The 18528-nt window shown below is 39.0% G+C and overlaps 1 long non-coding RNA gene across 2 annotated transcripts in view; it reads right to left on the bottom strand.

Annotated features, from left to right (window-relative positions):
* Window positions 1–1495: 1495 nt before the first annotated feature.
* LOC132213813 (uncharacterized) overlaps window positions 1496–18528 on the bottom strand; it is a 29902-nt gene continuing 12869 nt past the window's right edge. Inside the window, exons 2-3 of one of the 2 annotated variants that reach the window (XR_009448069.1) lie at window positions 10595–10768; window positions 1496–2998 (exon numbers count right to left, since the gene is read on the bottom strand). This is a non-coding gene — a long non-coding RNA (uncharacterized LOC132213813). Of the gene's footprint in view, window positions 2999–3522; window positions 4897–10594; window positions 10769–18528 lie in introns of those variants that run through there. The other variant, XR_009448070.1, reaches the window with a different exon arrangement.

The raw sequence follows: 18528 nt of genomic DNA, 5'->3' as shown, positions 1-18528 counted from the left end.
GCACTGCTCTCCTAGATGTCATGCAAAAAAAATGTATGCACAATCCTCATCTAAGGGGGGCTATAAACTAGTTAATGAAGACAATAATATATTTACCCTGGTATGATGCTTTATAATGTATAAAAGTATGTTCACAAACCCATGAATATGAACTCTAAGGAAATGCTGCAGAAGATGGTGTAAGCTAGTCCTATATAATAAAAGGCTAATATGCAAATTGACCGAACGGCAGAATGACCAGTCACTATGACACACACTGACCACCAGGGGGCAGACGCTCAATGCAGGAGCTACCCTCTTGTGGTCAGTGTGCTCCCACGGGGGAGCGCCACTCAACCAGAAGCCAACTCATGGCTGGCACTAAGGACCCCTCGGGGGATATCTGCTGAGGGGTCCTGGACTGCGAGAGGGCGCAGACCAGGCTGAGAGACGCCCCCCCGCCACCCCAGCATGAATGTTGTGCACTGGGCCTCTAGTATGTTAATTAAATACCACATTAGTGGTATAGACAGTAATTTAATAATACAGCCAGGCAAAAGAAAAGATGCCTGTCGACTAGAGTGGGCAGATGTGATTTAATGAAGGTGGTGGATTTTGAGCTGGGCATGGCCAGTGGGAAGTATTTTGGCCAGCAGGGAGGAAGTGAAGAAGGTGGCACTCTGGCAGGGGGATGGAGACTTTTTCTAGAGCCAACAAAGAGACCTGGCCAGAAATAACTCAAGGCAGGCGAGGGAGTTACAGTAAATAAGATTGGAAAAGTAGGTGGGGACAGACTTTTGAGACCTTTTATGTTATAGGAATGTTAGACTACAAGGGCAAGTAACTGGTAATTGTTAACAACCCAGCACATTCCTCGGAGCTTATTTAATTGCATTTACAGGAGAATTATTAGACTTGAAAATACTATTAGACTTGTTAAAGGTTCTGCAATTGTATAAGTCTTCTATTGATTAACAGACCTTTAGTAATGCTTATGAAGGAAGTTTTTAAAAATTAATTTATTTTTAAATTGAATCTATTGGGTTAACATTGGTTCACAAAACCATACAAGTTTCAAGTGTACAGCTCAATAAAACATCATCTGCACACAGCATCATTCTCCCAGCCTCCCAAGCTAAGTCTCTTTCCACCCCCATTCCTCCTTGCCTCTTTTGCCCACCTCCCCTTACCCCTCATCCTCCTTTTCCTCTGGCTATCACCACATTGTTGTCTATGTGTTATGCATATATGTTTTGTGGTGTTTTTTGTTTTGTTTTGTTTTGTTTGCTTAATCCCTTCACCTTCTTTCATCCAGTCCCCCAACCACCCTCCCCTCTGATGGCTGTCAGTCTGTTCCATGTATCCATGCCTCTGTTCCTATTTTGTTTGTTAGTTTATTTCATTCATTCGATTCCGCATATAAGTGAAATCAGATGATACTTGTCTTTCTCTGACTGCCTTATTTCACTTAGCATAATAATCTTCAGGTTCATCCATGCTGTTACAAAAGGTAAGATTTCCTTTTTTTTTTTTTTTTTTTTTTTTTTTTTTACTGCTGAGTGATATTTCATTGTGTAAATGCACCACAGCTTTTTTATCCACTCATCTACTGATGGGTACTTAGGCTGTTTGAGATCTTGACTATTGTAAATAATGCTGCAATGAACATAGGGGTGCATATATTCTTTTGAATTAGTGTTTCGGGTTTCTTAGGATGTATTCCCAGAAGTGGGATCGTGGGTCAAAAGGCAGTTCCATTTTCAATTTTTTTTTTTTCTGGTCGAGTTTGGTGGTGACCAAGAAGCAAATGCCACCAGATCCTGGAATCATCTGTGGGCGATTCATATTTAATTCTTTGAGGAAACTCCATACTGTTTTCCACAGTAGCTGCACCAATCTACATTCCCATCAATAGTGCACATCCTCGCCAACACTTGTTGACTTATTGATGATAGCCATTCTGACAGGTGTCAGGTGATATCTCATTGTGGTTTTGCTTATGAAAGAAGTTTACTGAAAAATTCAGAGCTATTTGATTTATGTATCTATACCAATATGGTTTCATAATGCTTTCTTTTGCATAATTTGTGATGCTTTCATGCTAATGTGTCTTTGTGCATTTTTAAATTCTCCTGTGCACATATGTATTAGGCCTTTATCATTCTGCCTTCCCTCCTTAGTGAAGGTAACTGCTAATAGTAAAAGTTATTAACACAGGAGTAATATATATAAATTATATACTAGTATATAATTTTTAAAAGGTTTAGTCTCCATGACAACAAGATAACCAGTCAATTCAATCACCTATGTGAAAAATAATTAGTAAAAGTTGTTGCCTGGAATCATTTAGAAATCACTGGATCAACAATTAGTGAAGTGATTCAAGCAGAAATATACATTAGTTGGCAATATTGCAGAAAAACCACTAACTTTCTAAAAGAAAGTTAAAGCAATGGTTCCAAATATGGTTTGTTGAGACACCTTATGATATGCAGTTTCCTTCTTTTTCTCCTTCATCCTCTTCTCAAGTATTTTAGGAGATGTACTTACTGCTTAAATGCTTTTTGATTTGAGAATTTTACTCTAAAGTGGTAACACTCTGGGTGTTCAAAATTATGACCTGGAAGCCTTTGGGGAAGCAGGAAATAATTTCACTTTATTACCACCCATATATAATGGAAATGTGTCAAAGCATAAAACCTTTGGGACTTGATTCCATTTACTGACAGAGTCTAGTTGTACTAAATAATTTGTATTGGAATTTCCTCACCTTTAAGAGTGGGAAGCATAGAAAAGGAAGTGAGATGGATTCTGAAAACTTGGTTCAAAGCTACCAATTGTAAGAACCATAGTTGAAATGTACCAGGCACATATGAGTTAACACTGTTGGAAAGAGAAAAGGGGAAAATGACCTGTCTGAGATCAATAAGTAGATTTTTCAAGTTTAGCCTTAAAAAAAAAAAAACACTGATTATACTGCGAAGGGTTCAACTTCCATCTGGGCAAAGGTTACAGAGTTCTGAAAAAGAGTGAAATAGAAAACAGTTATATTTTTACTAAAAAATAGGAAACAAGAACACAGACAAGTCAGAAATGAAATTTTCAGAAACGGCAGCAACAGAGCTGCAAATTCAAACTCAATAAATGAAAGCGTAAATTATTTTGACACTATCTTATCTCTTTGGCTTATTTGTCTCCTTTTTATTGACATGAATGTGGGAATGAGAAATCAAACACAACAGAAGAGAGGTATGAAATGAAGGAGGAATAAAGAAAATTAAAAACTAGAGCACTTATTTTCTCAGTTCTGTCTCCTACACTTTACTTACACATTTTAATATTTCCTTCTAAGACTATATGTCCTGAATATATACCATTTAATACATATCCGTTTTTACTTTCTCATTAAATAAAATATATATATTTAGAAGATTTAAGACTAGGGCTGCCAGATAAAATTCAGGATGGTCAGTATCTTTGACTTCCAGATAAGCAATGAACACTGTTTTAGTATAAACATGTCCCAAATATTACATGGGACATACTTATACTAAAAAATAATTTGTTGTTTATGTGAAATTCAACTTTAACTGGGCATCCTGTATTTTTATTTGCTAAATCTGGTAGATCTCGAAAAGAACCACTAGTCTTAACAGAGATGGATCTTCCTGTGTCTAATTCAGTTTATTAATATAAAATGTTTATTTAGATGTTTTATTGAAGTACATCATGCATACAAAATAGTACACTTATCATGAGTGTATAGTTCATTGTATTTTCACATAATGAACACAGTCATATAACCAGCACCCAGGATATTAACTCAGCTTGAAAAGTATGGTTCCGATTTTCTATCAAACATTTTAAAATCATGTGATTATAGATGGAAAGAAAAATTATTGTAAGGATACATGCCATAGTATTAATAATGAGAGGTCAGAGTTTAAGTGATTCTTATTTCCTTCTTTATAGTTTTCTATATTGTATACATTGTCTGTAATAACCACTTAAGACTTTTTAAGTGAGGAAACATTCTTTTTTATGTTTTCATTGATTTTTTAGAGAGAGAAGAAGGGCAAGGGAGAGAGAAAAACATCAACAAGAGAGAAACAGTCATCGAGCCTGCAACCCTAGCATGTGCCGTGACCGGAATCAAACCAGCAACTTCTTAGTGCATGGGACCACATTCGACCAACTGAGCCACATCGACTGGGGAAGGAAAACATTCTTAAAACAAAACTGTTTCTTTTGGCAAAATCAGCTCAATAGTGATCTTTACTCAAGGCCTTCTGGTGTGAAGTCATGGAGAGCAGTCATATCCTATGGAAGGCTTTCAAGGGACATGCCCAGATCACACTTTGCCTCAGAGAAAAGTGAGCTTCAAACTCATTAAATAACCTGGGAGGTGGGTTATGAAGAGTCCCGAGCAGATGTTAGAATGCTGAAGCTGGCAGGGGCTTCAAGCTTCTGAATCTAACCCCTCAGCTGGTAGAAACTGAGGCTGGAGAGATTACCCACGGAAAGTTGGTCAACTGGGACACCCTTACTGAAAATGGCATTAGCCTTAGGGAGGATAAATGAGCAGGAAATTTCACAAGTCATTTAAAATTTAGCCACAGAATATCATGGCAATAACAAGAAAATATTTGAACAAATTTTTATCTTCTTGTGGCCATAAAAGTCTACTGGGAGAAATCCCTATAAATGTATTGCAGCAAAGGTTTATGCATATAACTTGGGAGAATTCAAAATGAGTAACGACAGAGAAGAATTATACACAGACGATGACGTGCACACGTAGTCAGTCCTCTTTCCAGGCTACTCCCACCAACAGGGCTGGGTTACATTCAGAGTTTCCCTGTGGGTGCCAGTTGAGGTAACTCAGGGTTCTTAGACTTGCAGTCTCATCTGGACTTCCTGAGGGAAGGGTAAACTGAAAAACTAAGAGTCTGTCACTCGGCCCCACCCTTTCAAGACATCATGATGAAATACAGGGTGGTGGAGAGGCTGGCAAACTCTAAGCAACATGTTTTTTCAGAGCTTGACCTTTGCAATGGCTACTCCCAGGAACAGGGCCAATCAGTGAGTCCTGCCCATAGAGCAGCCACTCTTAGCAGCTCCCCATCCCAGCTGGGCATCTTATCTCTTGCTGATCCCATGGTTTTCTGGCCTCTGACTCACAGCTCTTACTGACACAGATTTTTAAAGAAACTATTTGAAATGTCCTGGATTGCATTAGCAAAACAAACCTATAGACTTTCAGAAAATGTCACAATTTTAGCTGCCTTCTCAAGGATTTGCAGGACTCTAGCAGTCCTGTGTACAGACCAAATATGTACACAAGTATTTAACTGAAAGGAACTATGTGATAAGAGTTGCTGGAATTATAACATGCCCCCTCCTCTCCCCCCCCCCAAAAAAAACCACAAAAAACAACTCAGAGGATTCAAAGGGAAGGTTGATTCCAGCTGAGATAGTGAACAAAGATGGGCTCATTTAGGAAGGGAGGCTGTGGGAGAGAAACACTCAGGCAGAGGAAAATGTCTGAATAAAAGTTTGGACCTGTGAAAGAATCATAGCACAGCAACATGAGAAGTTCTGTTTTCTAGAAAGAGGTGTCCTGTAGCCAAGCAAGGACTGAGAAAAGAACCATATTTTATCAAATCTTTGATGTCATGATCGCCATCAATAATAAGATGCACTCTGATTTCAGAGATATTTTAAGTGTTCTTTTTATTTTTAAAAATATATTTTAGAATTGATAAACACAGTTAGCTGGGGTCAGATTATAGAAGGTCTTGAAAATCAGATAAGAAGGGTATATGGTTAGGAATGGGGAGCCCTTTTGAGCAGGGGTGTAATAGTATGTTTATGATGACTGCTCTAGTTGCTGTGGTGAGGCCAAGGTAGGATACATTGTGCTAGAGCTACTGCATTAGTACAGGACCAAGGGAATGAGAAGGGTGGTAGTTGGAATGAAAAAAGCCAGATGCAAGAGTTATTTCCAAGGAAAAATCAACCACACAAACATGGGGTGTGAGAGAGGAAAGATGAATCCAGATGAATAATGAAGAAGGATATGGTATGCCTTTCATATTTTATTTCCAACTTTTTATGTTTTCTTGTTTGCATATTTTTCCTTTCCTGATTTTTGCTAGATGGTAAAATTTTTATTATTCCTTTTCTCTCCTATCTAGTGCTTTGATTCCCGTCTTTAATATTGCTAATGGTTGTCCTTACGTATTTAACCCTACATTTTTATATTAACACTAGGGGCCTGGTGCACGAAATTCATGTGGGGGGGGGTCCGTCAGCCCAGCCTGCCCCCTCTCACATACTGGGAGCCCTCAGGGGATGTCCTACTGATGGCTTAGGCCTGATCCCTGCTCCCCTTGGGGAGCGGGTCTAAGCCACAGTCTGTCCTCCCTTTGTGGGAGGCGACCGGGCTGATCAGGGGAAGGCACCAGCCCCATCACCCCGCTGCTGCAGCCACTGCCAGTCACTGCAGCCACCAACGTGTTTTCATCAACACGGACTGCAGTCCCTTCACCATGAAAAAATGACAACTTTCTTTAGGCATTTTAAAGATGTGTCTTTCATAGGATATGACATTTCTTTTTTTATTTTATTTTTATCCTCACCTGAGGATATGTTTCCATTGATTTTTAGAGAATGTGGAAGAGAAAGGGAAAAACAGAGCCTTGACCTGGGTCCCGGCCAGGGAGGAGTCTGCAACCTAGGTGCATGCCCTTGGTTAGAATTGAACCCAGACCCTGCGGTTGGCAGGCTGAGGCATTATCCACTGAGCCAAACCGGCTAGGTCAGAATATGACATTTCTTAGCCCTCCAGCAGCGGACCTTCTTTTTTTCTCCAGGAGTGAGGTGGAAAAACCCTAGATCACCTTTTGGGATTCTTATTACCCAAGTTACTAAGAATATTACCAGTGGCATACAGGGAGCTTAGCCAATGAGTGGTCAGAAAAGGTATTTCCTCTGTAGTTCACACCGATCACCGGCTCGGCCTCTGCCCAGGCCTAAAGCCAAGCTGGGCAGGTGACCTCCAGATACTCCAATAGCCGGCTCCGCCCTGCCCAGGCCTAAAGCCTCTGGCCCAGGCTTTAGGCCTGGGCAGCAGACCCCCAGCTTCCTCCGATCACTGGCTCCGCCCTTGCCCAGGCCTAAAGCCTCTGGCCCAGGCTTTAGGCTTTGGCAGGGGCCCCTTTGGCTCCGATCGCTGGCTTGGCCCTCCCAGGAGCCCCCTGGCTCAGGCCCTTCCTAGGCTGCTCAGGTCCCACACGGGGCCTACCTTGGAGTGACCTGGGTGCCAATGATTTTCCCTGGACCCAGGCCAGGGACCCAGGCTGCTGGGTGCCTATGTATGCAAATTAACTGCCATCTTTGTTGGGTTACTTTGCATAGTTGCTCTGATTGGCTGGTGGGTGTAATGGAGGGACATCAATTTGCATGTTTGTCTATTATTAAGTAAGATAAAAAATGAATAGCTCCTTATTTGAAAACCTTATGAAATATTTAGGTGCCTTTTCTCTCCTCCATCCTCATCCTCATCCCCAGGCTCAATTAATGATTAAATGAATATAGGCTTTTTCTTTAGAGAATGGATATTCCCACCATCAGTCATCCTAGAAAGTAGATAATCCCCATGTAGAAAAAAATGGAAATGATAAACTATAAAAGGAGAAGCTTCTATCTCTCTCAGGATCAGGGACCCATTTGGCCCTGGACTTTGAGGTATTGAGAGGCTCTGAGCAGGCTCAGATTGGTAGTGAACTCTGCCCAGGGTAGCAGCAACATCAAGCCTCTGTTTTGTTTTGTTTTGTCAGGAATGGCAGCAGAGACAACAGAAGCTCAGAGAGGGAAACAACCAGCATTTGAGGCCCTGGGGTAAGGGACCCTAGCCTGGAAAGACATTTTATCTGAATTTTAGCCCCAACAAAGAAGTAGGAAGCATGATTAAGATGTTGATTTTGGACCAAGGGAAAACGTTTCTTTCCTGAAGCTGAAGTGGGACAACAGTGGACATCAATGGGGAGAACTGAGCTCATGATAGCAGAACTTTTCTGAAGGTTAAAGCAGTAAGTTAAGAAGCCCAGAGATGGCCCTGGATAGTATTTCTAAGTGGTTAGAGCATTTGCCTGTACACCAAACGCCTGGGGTTCAATTCCCAGTCACAGGTACGTACCTGGGTTGCAGGTTCTATCCCCAATCCCCGCCCACATTGATGTTTCTATGTCTCTCTCTTCCTCCTCCCCTCCCTCTCTTCCTTCTAATCTATCTAAAGTCAATGGAAAAAATATCCTTGATTGAGGATTAAGCGGGGGGGGGGGGGGGGGGGGAAGAAGTCCAGAGGGGGATGCATGGGTGCTCTCTTTTAGAGCTTTATCTATAAAATAGCACAAGTAAAGTTTCAGATATAGTTGAGAGCCCTTTGAGAGAAGTGACTCCAGCAAGGAGGCTGGTAGGAGAGAATGCTGTCCTAATTTTGGTATAACCTGGAAGGATGGATACTTTCCATTATAGTCATAGACTGAGAAGCTGGAAATAGATGTGTTACAGAAATAGCTTTTAAAGGGTGAAGTAAACACTGTGTCTGTGGATTGATAGTAAGTTTACTGATAGAAGCTGAAACACGTCCTGACCTTTAGAGACCAATACTGGAGAAACCAGACTTCCCTTCTACAAAACTCCCTTGGTACTTCTGCTGGGGTTAGAATACAGGATTAGTGGGTATGAAAACATTTATGGATTTCTGTTTTTGTTGAGGTCCTGCAATTCATTTTCCTTGAACTGAAGACAAGAATAATTCTTGGAACTTTCACAAGGTCGATGTGATGCCCTGGTTCCTATTTTGGTTTAATGAAACGGAATCTCATTAAGGGCCAAAGCAACTTTCATTAGTCTTATGAGCCTTGCACGTTTACCAAGAACTTGCCTTCCACTCTAGCAAAAAGGAAGGGCTGTGTGTGCCAGCTGAAACGACATCACCTGACTAGCTCTAATATGAGGTGGAGGCTGGGCTAAGTTTATGCAAGCAGTGCACGCAAGCATCATCTAAAAATATCGCTGTGAGTTATCAACTTGGATAAGATACATTTCTCAAGGTTTTAAAAAATATCAAGAGTAGCTTAATATATTAAGAGGTGTTCTTTTTTTTAACAGCTCAAGAAGATAAATTTCTGAGAGACTATTGACTCTCATGCAAATTTCTTCTGTTCTTAGAATATGTTCATCAAACTTTACGGGTCTAATTAGCTTAGTAAATCAAGATGATAACCCGAGAGAGACTGGATTTAAGGTTTGTAGTAAATTCTTCTATGAACCAAATCCTCCTGAATATGGTTGAAGCCTAAAGTGTCAGGCTCTCTCCTGGTTGCTACCACCATTTATGTGTGACTGGGTTCAAACATTCCACTTCAGGGACATTTTATTTCTCCACAGACATAATCATTATTCCCTTCTCAGGAATTTGGGAGCCTGCCTCAAGGAGAAGTCTTTTTCCACACGAGGAAGGAGATTCCACACAGTCTGTTCTCCCTAATCTGTTCCTATGCTATCTGACCAAAGAGTGCATCTGAGGAGCCCCAACTGCCATACCTCTCTGTCCTCTTTTGGCCTTTCGACTTAAACTTGAAGCAATCTCCAACAGCATGTGACTCAGGCAGCATAATGTCAGGGATCAGGGCTGAACTATTCTAGCACAGTGGATTAGCAGCCAAGGAGCGGTTCCTCTGACTCGGACTACCCAGGGTTCTCTGAGGATTTATTCTCTGGCAGCCATGCCACTCAGGCTGTAATAGCTATGTAATTCTCAGGGGTAATTCTGAATTAGAACATGGCAAAATCCATGATGGATGAGCTCATTTTCTGGGTGCAGTATTTGGGCACATTACCTCAGCTAGGTGGTCTTCAATGAAACCTCCAAAAAAGAGTAGGATTTTTGTTTGTAATTCCTTCCAACTTAACTCTGTTATGGTTGTCATTCCATTGCACACCACGACCAGCAGCGCTTGATCAAGCATAGGGTTACAGGGATGGTAAACTGTCTGCTACATCAGACAGTGTAATGTTACCTTTAATGAGCACTATAGGATGGGTGTGGGGTGTATATCATCCAGTGCCCCCACTGTATCTTTGAGATCAATATCACAAAAGGAAATGTCTATGGGGACATTCAGAAAACTGAACATAGGCATGGATTTTTTAAAAAGATAAGTCTATTTCTACAACAGGCAAATTAGATTAGTCTTCTTCCAATTTATCAACAACAGAGTAACTTTTTAGGCAAATAACTTCCTATGTAATAATTCAATGATAATTAAATTGTTACAATTAATCAAACATTAATTAACCAATTAACTTGCATAAAATTAGTCAAAGTGTGGATCCTTATGCTGACAGAAAGAAACCGAACAAACCTGACTTCTGGCAACCTTACACTGTTTTTCAGGTTTTTCTCAGAATAAACGTCATCAGAATTGGCTTCTTCCTTTAGCAATTCTCTTAATTGGGTTGCAGCTAATTATAGTAGCAACATGGCCAAAAGGCAATAATTCTGCACTGATTGAAGCATCTCAAAGAAACCACTGCAAAAACATACCTGGAGTTTGGGGATGATTTGAGATTTCTTCCCCTGGTACTTCATGGAGACCGTGCTTACTTTCCTTATTCAGGGTGTATTTTGGTTCTGTCTATCCAGGAGCAGAGGCAAGTCAGTTCTGTGCCCTTTGATTTTCCAGAATTCTCCTCAGAGATTTAGAGCGCTGTGCTCCTCCTGCTAAGACAAATTCATTTCATTAATGCTGTGGTTTTCCCTTTCAGAAGTAAATGTAGGAAAACAGTTTGAACGTTCCTCAAAAGGTTAAACATGGAATTATTGTATGACCCAGTGGTTTCACTCCTAGGTATAAAAACAAAGGAATTGCAAAGAGGTACTCAAATGCATGTACATAAATGTCCATAGCAGCAGTATTCACAATAGCCAAAAGGTGAAAACAACTCATCGATGAATGAATGGATAAATTGTGGTATCAACATATAATGAAACATTATCCTATATAATAAAAGGCTAATATGTAAATCAACTAAATGGAGGAAGAACTGGTCACTATGATGTGCACTGACCACCAGGGGAAAGATGCTCAATGCAGGAGCTGCCCCCTGGTGGTCAGTGCGCCAGAAGCTGGGCTCACGACTGGCAAGCGCAGCGGCGGTGGTGGGAGCCTCTCCCACCTCTGCGGCAGCACTAAGGATGTTCGACTGTGAGAGGGTACGGGCTGGGCTGAGGGACGCCCCTACCCCCACCGAGTGCATGAATTTCGTGCACTGGGCCTCTAGTTCAATCATAAAAAAGGAATGTAATGCTGATACATGGTACAAAGTAGATGAACCTTGAACATGTGTTAAGTGAAAGAAGCCAGATAGGTCACATATTGTATGAGTCCATTTGTACGAAATATACAGCACAGACAAACTCATAGAGACAGAGAGCAGACTGATGGTTGCCAGAGCCTGGAGGTAGTTAGGTATAGGATGTCTTTATGGGGCAAGAAAAATATTTTGGAACTCAATATGAATGGTGGTTTAACAATGTTGTGAATGTATGAAATGTTACTGAATTGTTTACTTTAAAATGGCTACGTTTTATGTCATGTAAATTTCACCTTAATAAATAAATACAAAACAGCAATTTATTCAATTCTCTGCATGAAGTACTCTGCAGCAACTCAGAATATCCTTCCATCCTAGGTAACAAGATTATAAGCCATTGGTAGAGAAACAACTGTTTGTACCAGTTCCTGACAATGAGAAGCTACTTCAGCCACATGTAACATGCCAGATTCATCAAGAGAAGCCTGATAGTTCACCAAGGAGAGAAATGATACTTGGTCCTCTTATTTGCTGGCAGCTGTTTCAAACAGATTAGCCATTCATCTCTCTGACAGCTGTAGAGCTTGAGATTAAATTTTTTTGTGCTTTTAAAAATGTATTTCCAATAGAAAATTGATATACTGGTTCTTATGAAAAGAAATCTTGCAATTGGTGATCTGCAAAAGAAAAAAAATGACCTACTTCTGCTCATACATTCCATTGCATTTAAATTATTAGTGCAAAGATAAAGTCAAGAATTCCCTACTTTTCAGGGCCAGGGGGTGTCAGAATTGCCATTCACCATCAAATCAAAGGGGCAACAACAATCATTAGGATTAGGGGGGGCCAGTGAAAGGAAGAAAGGCAACGGTACAGGGATATAGTGTTCAAAGCATGTCACAGGGTGTAGTGATCATCTGACCTCCCTTTCCAGAAGAAAAAGGAAGCAAACTTAAATGCACAGAGGAGCTTTTATGCAGCATTAATATTTTCTTGCTGCAAGAATTAAAAGAGGCTGAAGGAAGACACTAAACGAGGCTACAAATTTCTTCAGGAGGTATTTACACTCTAGGAAGCTGATAGCTGTGAAGAGCTGTGAAGTGACCATTCACTTCTCTGATGCTGGGATAGCTGCAACAGATCAGATCAAGATCTTTTTTTCTTTTCTTTAGAGAAGTTAACTATGTGACTGGTATCTTTAATAGACCTCTCTACCTGAATCTAGCATAATTCCCTCATGAATACTTTATTCTGGTCCTAATCTTTGGGGATAAGACACAAAGTCATTATTTATAAAACAATCTTTCACAGTTGAAGCTGACTACAAATAGCTCATCCCTACCCCAGATAAGTTTCCCATTCTATGGGTAAAAGAATTTTAGTTCTTAACTTGATCATTTTGTGGTATTCTCATCACTATTTTAAAACTTTTACTAGTATTATCCTCTGAAATAATCTATATGTTTGGGCAACCTAACTTGAGAAAAGAAGCATAAAAGCTATCTGAATAAATTTGCAAAAAATAACAAAATCTATTTGAGTAGTTCGCATACTTGGTTCTAAGGACAGTTGCTATTGTTCTATGAGCCTCGTTTGGAAGAGGCTGGGAGTGGGTGAAGGGAAGCCTGGGAACAAGGAGGAGAAATGCTATGGATGTGCTGCCACATGAGTACTTTATTAGGAAATAAAAACTAGTCCTGGAGCCAAGAATTGACCCTCCAGCCAAGAATTCCTCAAATTAGATATTATGAACTTAAATGGCCAAGTCTTACTCTTTTTCTACTTTCATATTTTACAAGGTCAAAGGCAAAGAAACAACAAATGGTTTACTTATACACAGCCAACCAGCAGTAAAACTGAAGTTAGAATTTAGAAGTACTTCAATACCAATCTAGTGCTCAGTCTACTGAACTAGGTAGAATGCCCATAATTGGAAGCCCAGTTAATATAATACATTGTAATGATATTCGCATTAGCACTCTGCAAAAAGTATCTTATTATCCCATTCTGGTAGTAATTTGATGTTTTGATCAAATTGACATCTCCACATTCCCTTAATTATAAGATTTCTTAAAAGGACTTATAAAGCAATAATGCAAAGCCAGACTATAAACTTCAATATCTGAATAACAAGTAATTTTCACAATACTTGCATTCTTATGTGTCTTTATGGCACAAAAGTTATATTGGTGATTGAAGTATGAAGTCTCTGGACCCCTCTTTGGTGGGGGGAAAGATCAGCATGTAAGTCTGTCAAAATCATGTGATACACTCAGTTTTAGGATTCTAGTATAAGAATCGCAGGCCAAAGGCTAGATTTGCTTCCATACCTTTCAGTTTCAAGAAGAATTACAGTGCATCACACTTTGGAGCTAATAAAATTCTTAGCTAAGATCTGAGTCATATGGAAAAACAAATGAGCTGGAAAACAGGGAATAAACTATGATGAAATTTATTTTCAAAGGAAAAATTATAATCGCTTCATTATGAAGGGAGGATAAAAGGGAGCATCATCACCAAGAGAGCAAAAGATAAACAAGAAAAATGGAATGTGAAATTTGGACAAGAAAGAAACAAGATGGGTCTATTTCAAACTATGTTTGAAATCTATTTTTTTATAGGGTAAGTCCCAAGCAGTCAGCAGCAGTCCTTTTGAGTGAAAAGAACTCCAGGATAAAAGGAATCCATGGAATAGTAAGGCTCTGGCAAACACCTGCTTTCCATCACCACAGGGGAGTATAGCTCCATATTAATAAATGGGGTTATAAATCTTTATGAGCACAACTCTAGGGAGGCAGTGGTTTCTAGCTTCACCCAGGATATTTGGAGAACTCTTGGAAGGTCACTGGGTTATGCCCTTATAAAACAAGGACTTGGCCAACTGAAACACTATGGGTATGATGTACTGGTTATAAGAATGGCCAAGGGGGTAGCAAGCCATGCTGAGCATAGCAGGTGGCATCATGGACAGGCTTCAACATCAGTAGAAGTCATTCATGCAAGAGACAATACTAAGAGTTACTCTAGGAGTTAAGACAAGGTGAGAACCAAAAGGAGGAACCAGATCATGGAGTCAAGAGCAGAGCTCAAGTCCAGTGGCAACATTTGATTGGGAGCTGAAGCAGTGGTAGCCAGATATCTTAGACAAGAGCAAAGAATGTGATATTGGGGAAGTGGGGAGAATTAAAAAACAATTACCTAATATTTTGATTTTTTTGTTTGTTTGTTTGTTTTGTTTTTTCCTACCCAATTGTCGTGGGTTGAATGATAGCCCTCTAAAAGATATGTTCATGTAGCAACTCGTGGGACTGTGAATGTGCCCTTATTTGGAAAAAGGGTCTCTGCAGATGTAATTAAGTTTAGGATATTAAGATACAGTCATCCTGCATTAGCTGGGTGGGCCCTAAGTCCAATGACAAGTATCCTTATAAGAGATAGCGGAAAAGAAAACACAGTTGAAGAGGAGGAGTAGGCCATGTGAAGACAGGCAAAGACTGGAGTTATGCTGTCACAAATCAAGTAAAATATGGAGCAACCAGAAGCTGGAAAAGGCAAGGAGAATTCTCCTCGAGAGCCTTGGAGGGAGCACAGTCCTTCACGTCAGATTTCTGGCCTCCAGAACTGTGAGAGAATAAATTTCTATTGTTTTAAGCCACCAAGTTTGTGGTCATTTGTTATGGCCGCCCTAAGAACGAATACACCAATTATACTGTGATTCTTATGAAAGGGTACCCTGAAAAACACAATGACGTCTATCACCACCATCTATCTCTTCAGTCTTCCCAGCCAAACACACACACTGCAACAGCCCCAAACAAGGGCCCCTAAGGTGGAAGACGGGTGTGTCAGAGTACCGAGCAGAAATATGCCTGTGCTCAATCTATCCTTTAGATCTATATCCCTCCTTCACTCCTAACTGCTGGGGGTTTCTGTTACCTACTACAGAAGTAGCAGAAATGGTATATACAAGAGAAAACAAATGTGTTATTACTTAGTAAGTGTGATTTGTTTAAAGTAAATGAGATTTGTTTAAAGCATTAAATTTTTCAAAACATAGAGCATAAAATTAAAAAGAGTCCTTAGTGGTAAGAAGAATTAGAACTACAGTTCTAATTAACTTGGTTTTGTGATGATCTATGGGGTGATGAAGGGATCTCTTAAGATCAGGTTCAAATTGTACCAAGACAGGGCCATTCTATACACTGGGACTGTTGCATGTATTTTTTATTGTTGAATGTATTAATTAAGGGAACTCTTGAGAATAAAAAGTGCCTGGTAATTTGGAACTGTGCTAAAAATTTATATCATTCTTGTATATCAAACACCCAAGCCTTCAATGAATAAACTTACAATGTGAGTTCCAATACCAAAACTACTGCAGTTAATCTAAAGCTGGACTATAAAGTCCCTGTAGCCTGGGATCTTTGTTTTGCTCACTGATGTATCCTAAGCACCAAGAACAGTGCCTAGCACTAATAGGCACTCAATATTATTAAATGAATTCAAATATACTCAAAATCCATTTAAAGAAAATAAAAATATCTAGTATATAACCAAACATGTTATAGGAATCAGACATGAAAAGTATTAATGTTATTACAATTAAGTATATATGTTTCTATAATATGAATTCATTTTTAATCCTCAGTTATTGAGTGGATTTTCTATGGCCTGTTCCTGTATGTTACCCAATGAAGCTGTAACCTCTTATCGGCCAAGACTGCTGGCAACAAGTGAGTGTAATCTCTGATTGCATTCCAAAGACAAAATAAATTATGTCTGAGTAATTTGTCATTTTATTTTATTTTATTTTATTTTATTTTATTTATTTTATTTTATTTATTTTATTGTTTTATTTTATTTTATTTTATTTATTTTATTTTATTTTATTATTTTATTTTATTTTATTATTTTATTTATTTTATTTTATTTTATTTTATTTTATTTTATTTTATTTATTTTATTTTATTTTATTTTATTTATTTTATTTTATTTTATTTTATTTTATTTTATTTATTTTATTTATTTTATTTTATTTTATTTTATTTTATTTATTTTATTTTATTTTATTTTATTTTATTTTATTTTATTTATTTTATTTTATTTTGTTAATCTTCCCCCGAAGATATTTTTTCCATTGATTTTTTTTTTTTTTTGAGAGAGAGTGGAAGGGAGGAGTAGAGACAGAGAGAAACATCGATGTGAGAGAGACATATTGATTGGTTGTCTCCCACATGTGCCCTGACCAGGGCCAGGGATGGAGCCTGCAACTGAGATATGTACCCTTGACCCAAATCGAACTTTCGACCATTCAGTGCAATTTGTCATTTCAGATTATTGCCACCTCTTCTCTTTTTTGTTAGCACTGATAATTTCCTCTACTGAAAGTATTGGGGTTAGAGGTGAAGCCAGAAATATGGGCTGGTGTTTAAATAAAATTAAAAATAATATCCAGATAAAAAAATCTTACCGAGGAAAATAACAAGTCACATCCCCTTTCTCTCAAAAGCAACTGACAGTGATAGAATTAAAACAGTTATTCTTCACATTTTCTGATGGGGATCCCTTTAGATGTTCATTCTAATTTTAACTAATTGGTTTTGTGACTGTACTTATGACTGACTATTTCTCCATTAGTCATTGGGCATGCCCACACTCTAAAGGACTGCTAGGTTGGCCACAAGAAAGCAAAATGAGAATAAGCCTTTTTTTCTTAGAGTAATTTAGTTGTGAATCTGGAGTTCCTCTCAAATGCAGCTGAGACTAACAGATGGGTGTTTATTGAGCCCCCATGTGTCTGATACTACATCAAGAATGGTACAGTCATTAAAAGTATGAAATCTCAGGTCAAACTGCCTAGGTTCAAACCCTGGCTTTGTGTCTTATTAGCTGTGTGTCTCCAGGTGGGTTAGTTAACCTCTCTGTGCCACTTGCAATAATATTATTATTACAATGAGAAGCAGAGAAGAGGTATATGTGCCATAGATAGAAAGAGACTATGCTGAAGAGAAAGGGATAATGCAGTATGGGGTTGACAGGGTCAGTTCATGTACACCTACTTATGTGACCTTTACACAGTCAGCCACATGTTTATTAAATGGCTTCTTTGCGTCACTTTAGTATTTGGCTAAAGTTTTTGACGGATTCAAAACTGAATCAGGCATGGCTTTGCCCTCAAGGAATATTTAGGCTACAAGGAAAAAAAATTATAACTCAGGTATTTATCTTTAAAAATGCCACCAGAGGGGTAGAGATAAATTATGAATTCAGGGAAAAGTGTGATTACTTCTAGTCAGTTGAGGTCTAGATTCAACATGACCTGTTGCAACCCCATCCCTATTTTTCCCATTGATTCTTTTTTTTTTTAAAGAGAGAGTGGAAGGGAGGGGTAAAAACAGAGAGAAAGATCTATAATCTCTCAAATAAGACCAGTTCATTCAGAGTACTGTCCACTGCCCCCAAACTGAAGGGCAGACAACAAGTAGGAGGATACAGATTAGGACAGGGAAGAGGCCATGGGGGGGATTTCACTGTCATCCCAATAATTAGAAGATGATCTGAAATATTTTCCTCTGGTATAACAGAAACAAATGTGATTGACTTTGCTCTAACCTCATTAGAACCATTCACTAAACACCTGAAAAAAAAGAGAAAAATATCAGTCTGAACCAATTATTCAAAACTGAAATAATCACTTGGTTTTTGAAATGATTATATTATACTAACAGTGTGGGTGGCTCCTACTCAAGACATTCCCAGCAGATGAGAGAGTCTAGTAATTAACTGAATATATTTAGAGGAAGTTAAAAGTAAATGAATCATTTAAAAATATTTTTATTGATTTCAGAGAGGGAGAGGGAGCGAGAGATAGAAACATCAATGATGAGAGAGAATCGTTGATCAGCTGCCTTCTGCATGCCCCACACTGGGGATAGAGCCTGCAACCTGGGCATGTGCCCTGACCAGGAATAGAACCATGACCTAGTGGTCCATAGGTCGATGTTCAACTGCTAAGCCATACCGGCTGGGCTGAATCATGTTTTTGAAAGGTGCTTATTTAGATATTCTCTTGAGCTCCCTGAGAAGGACTGTTAAAACATAGAATGCTTAATCAAATGTTCTTTCATATGTCTGAATGTATGTACCAGCCTGGGTGTTACTTAA

This window comes from Myotis daubentonii, chromosome 12 (genome assembly GCF_963259705.1).
Source record: "Myotis daubentonii chromosome 12, mMyoDau2.1, whole genome shotgun sequence".
Taxonomy (NCBI): Eukaryota; Metazoa; Chordata; class Mammalia; order Chiroptera; family Vespertilionidae; genus Myotis; species Myotis daubentonii.
The sequence above is the reverse complement of the archived record's forward strand: the minus strand, read 5'-3'. Positions and strand labels throughout refer to the sequence as shown.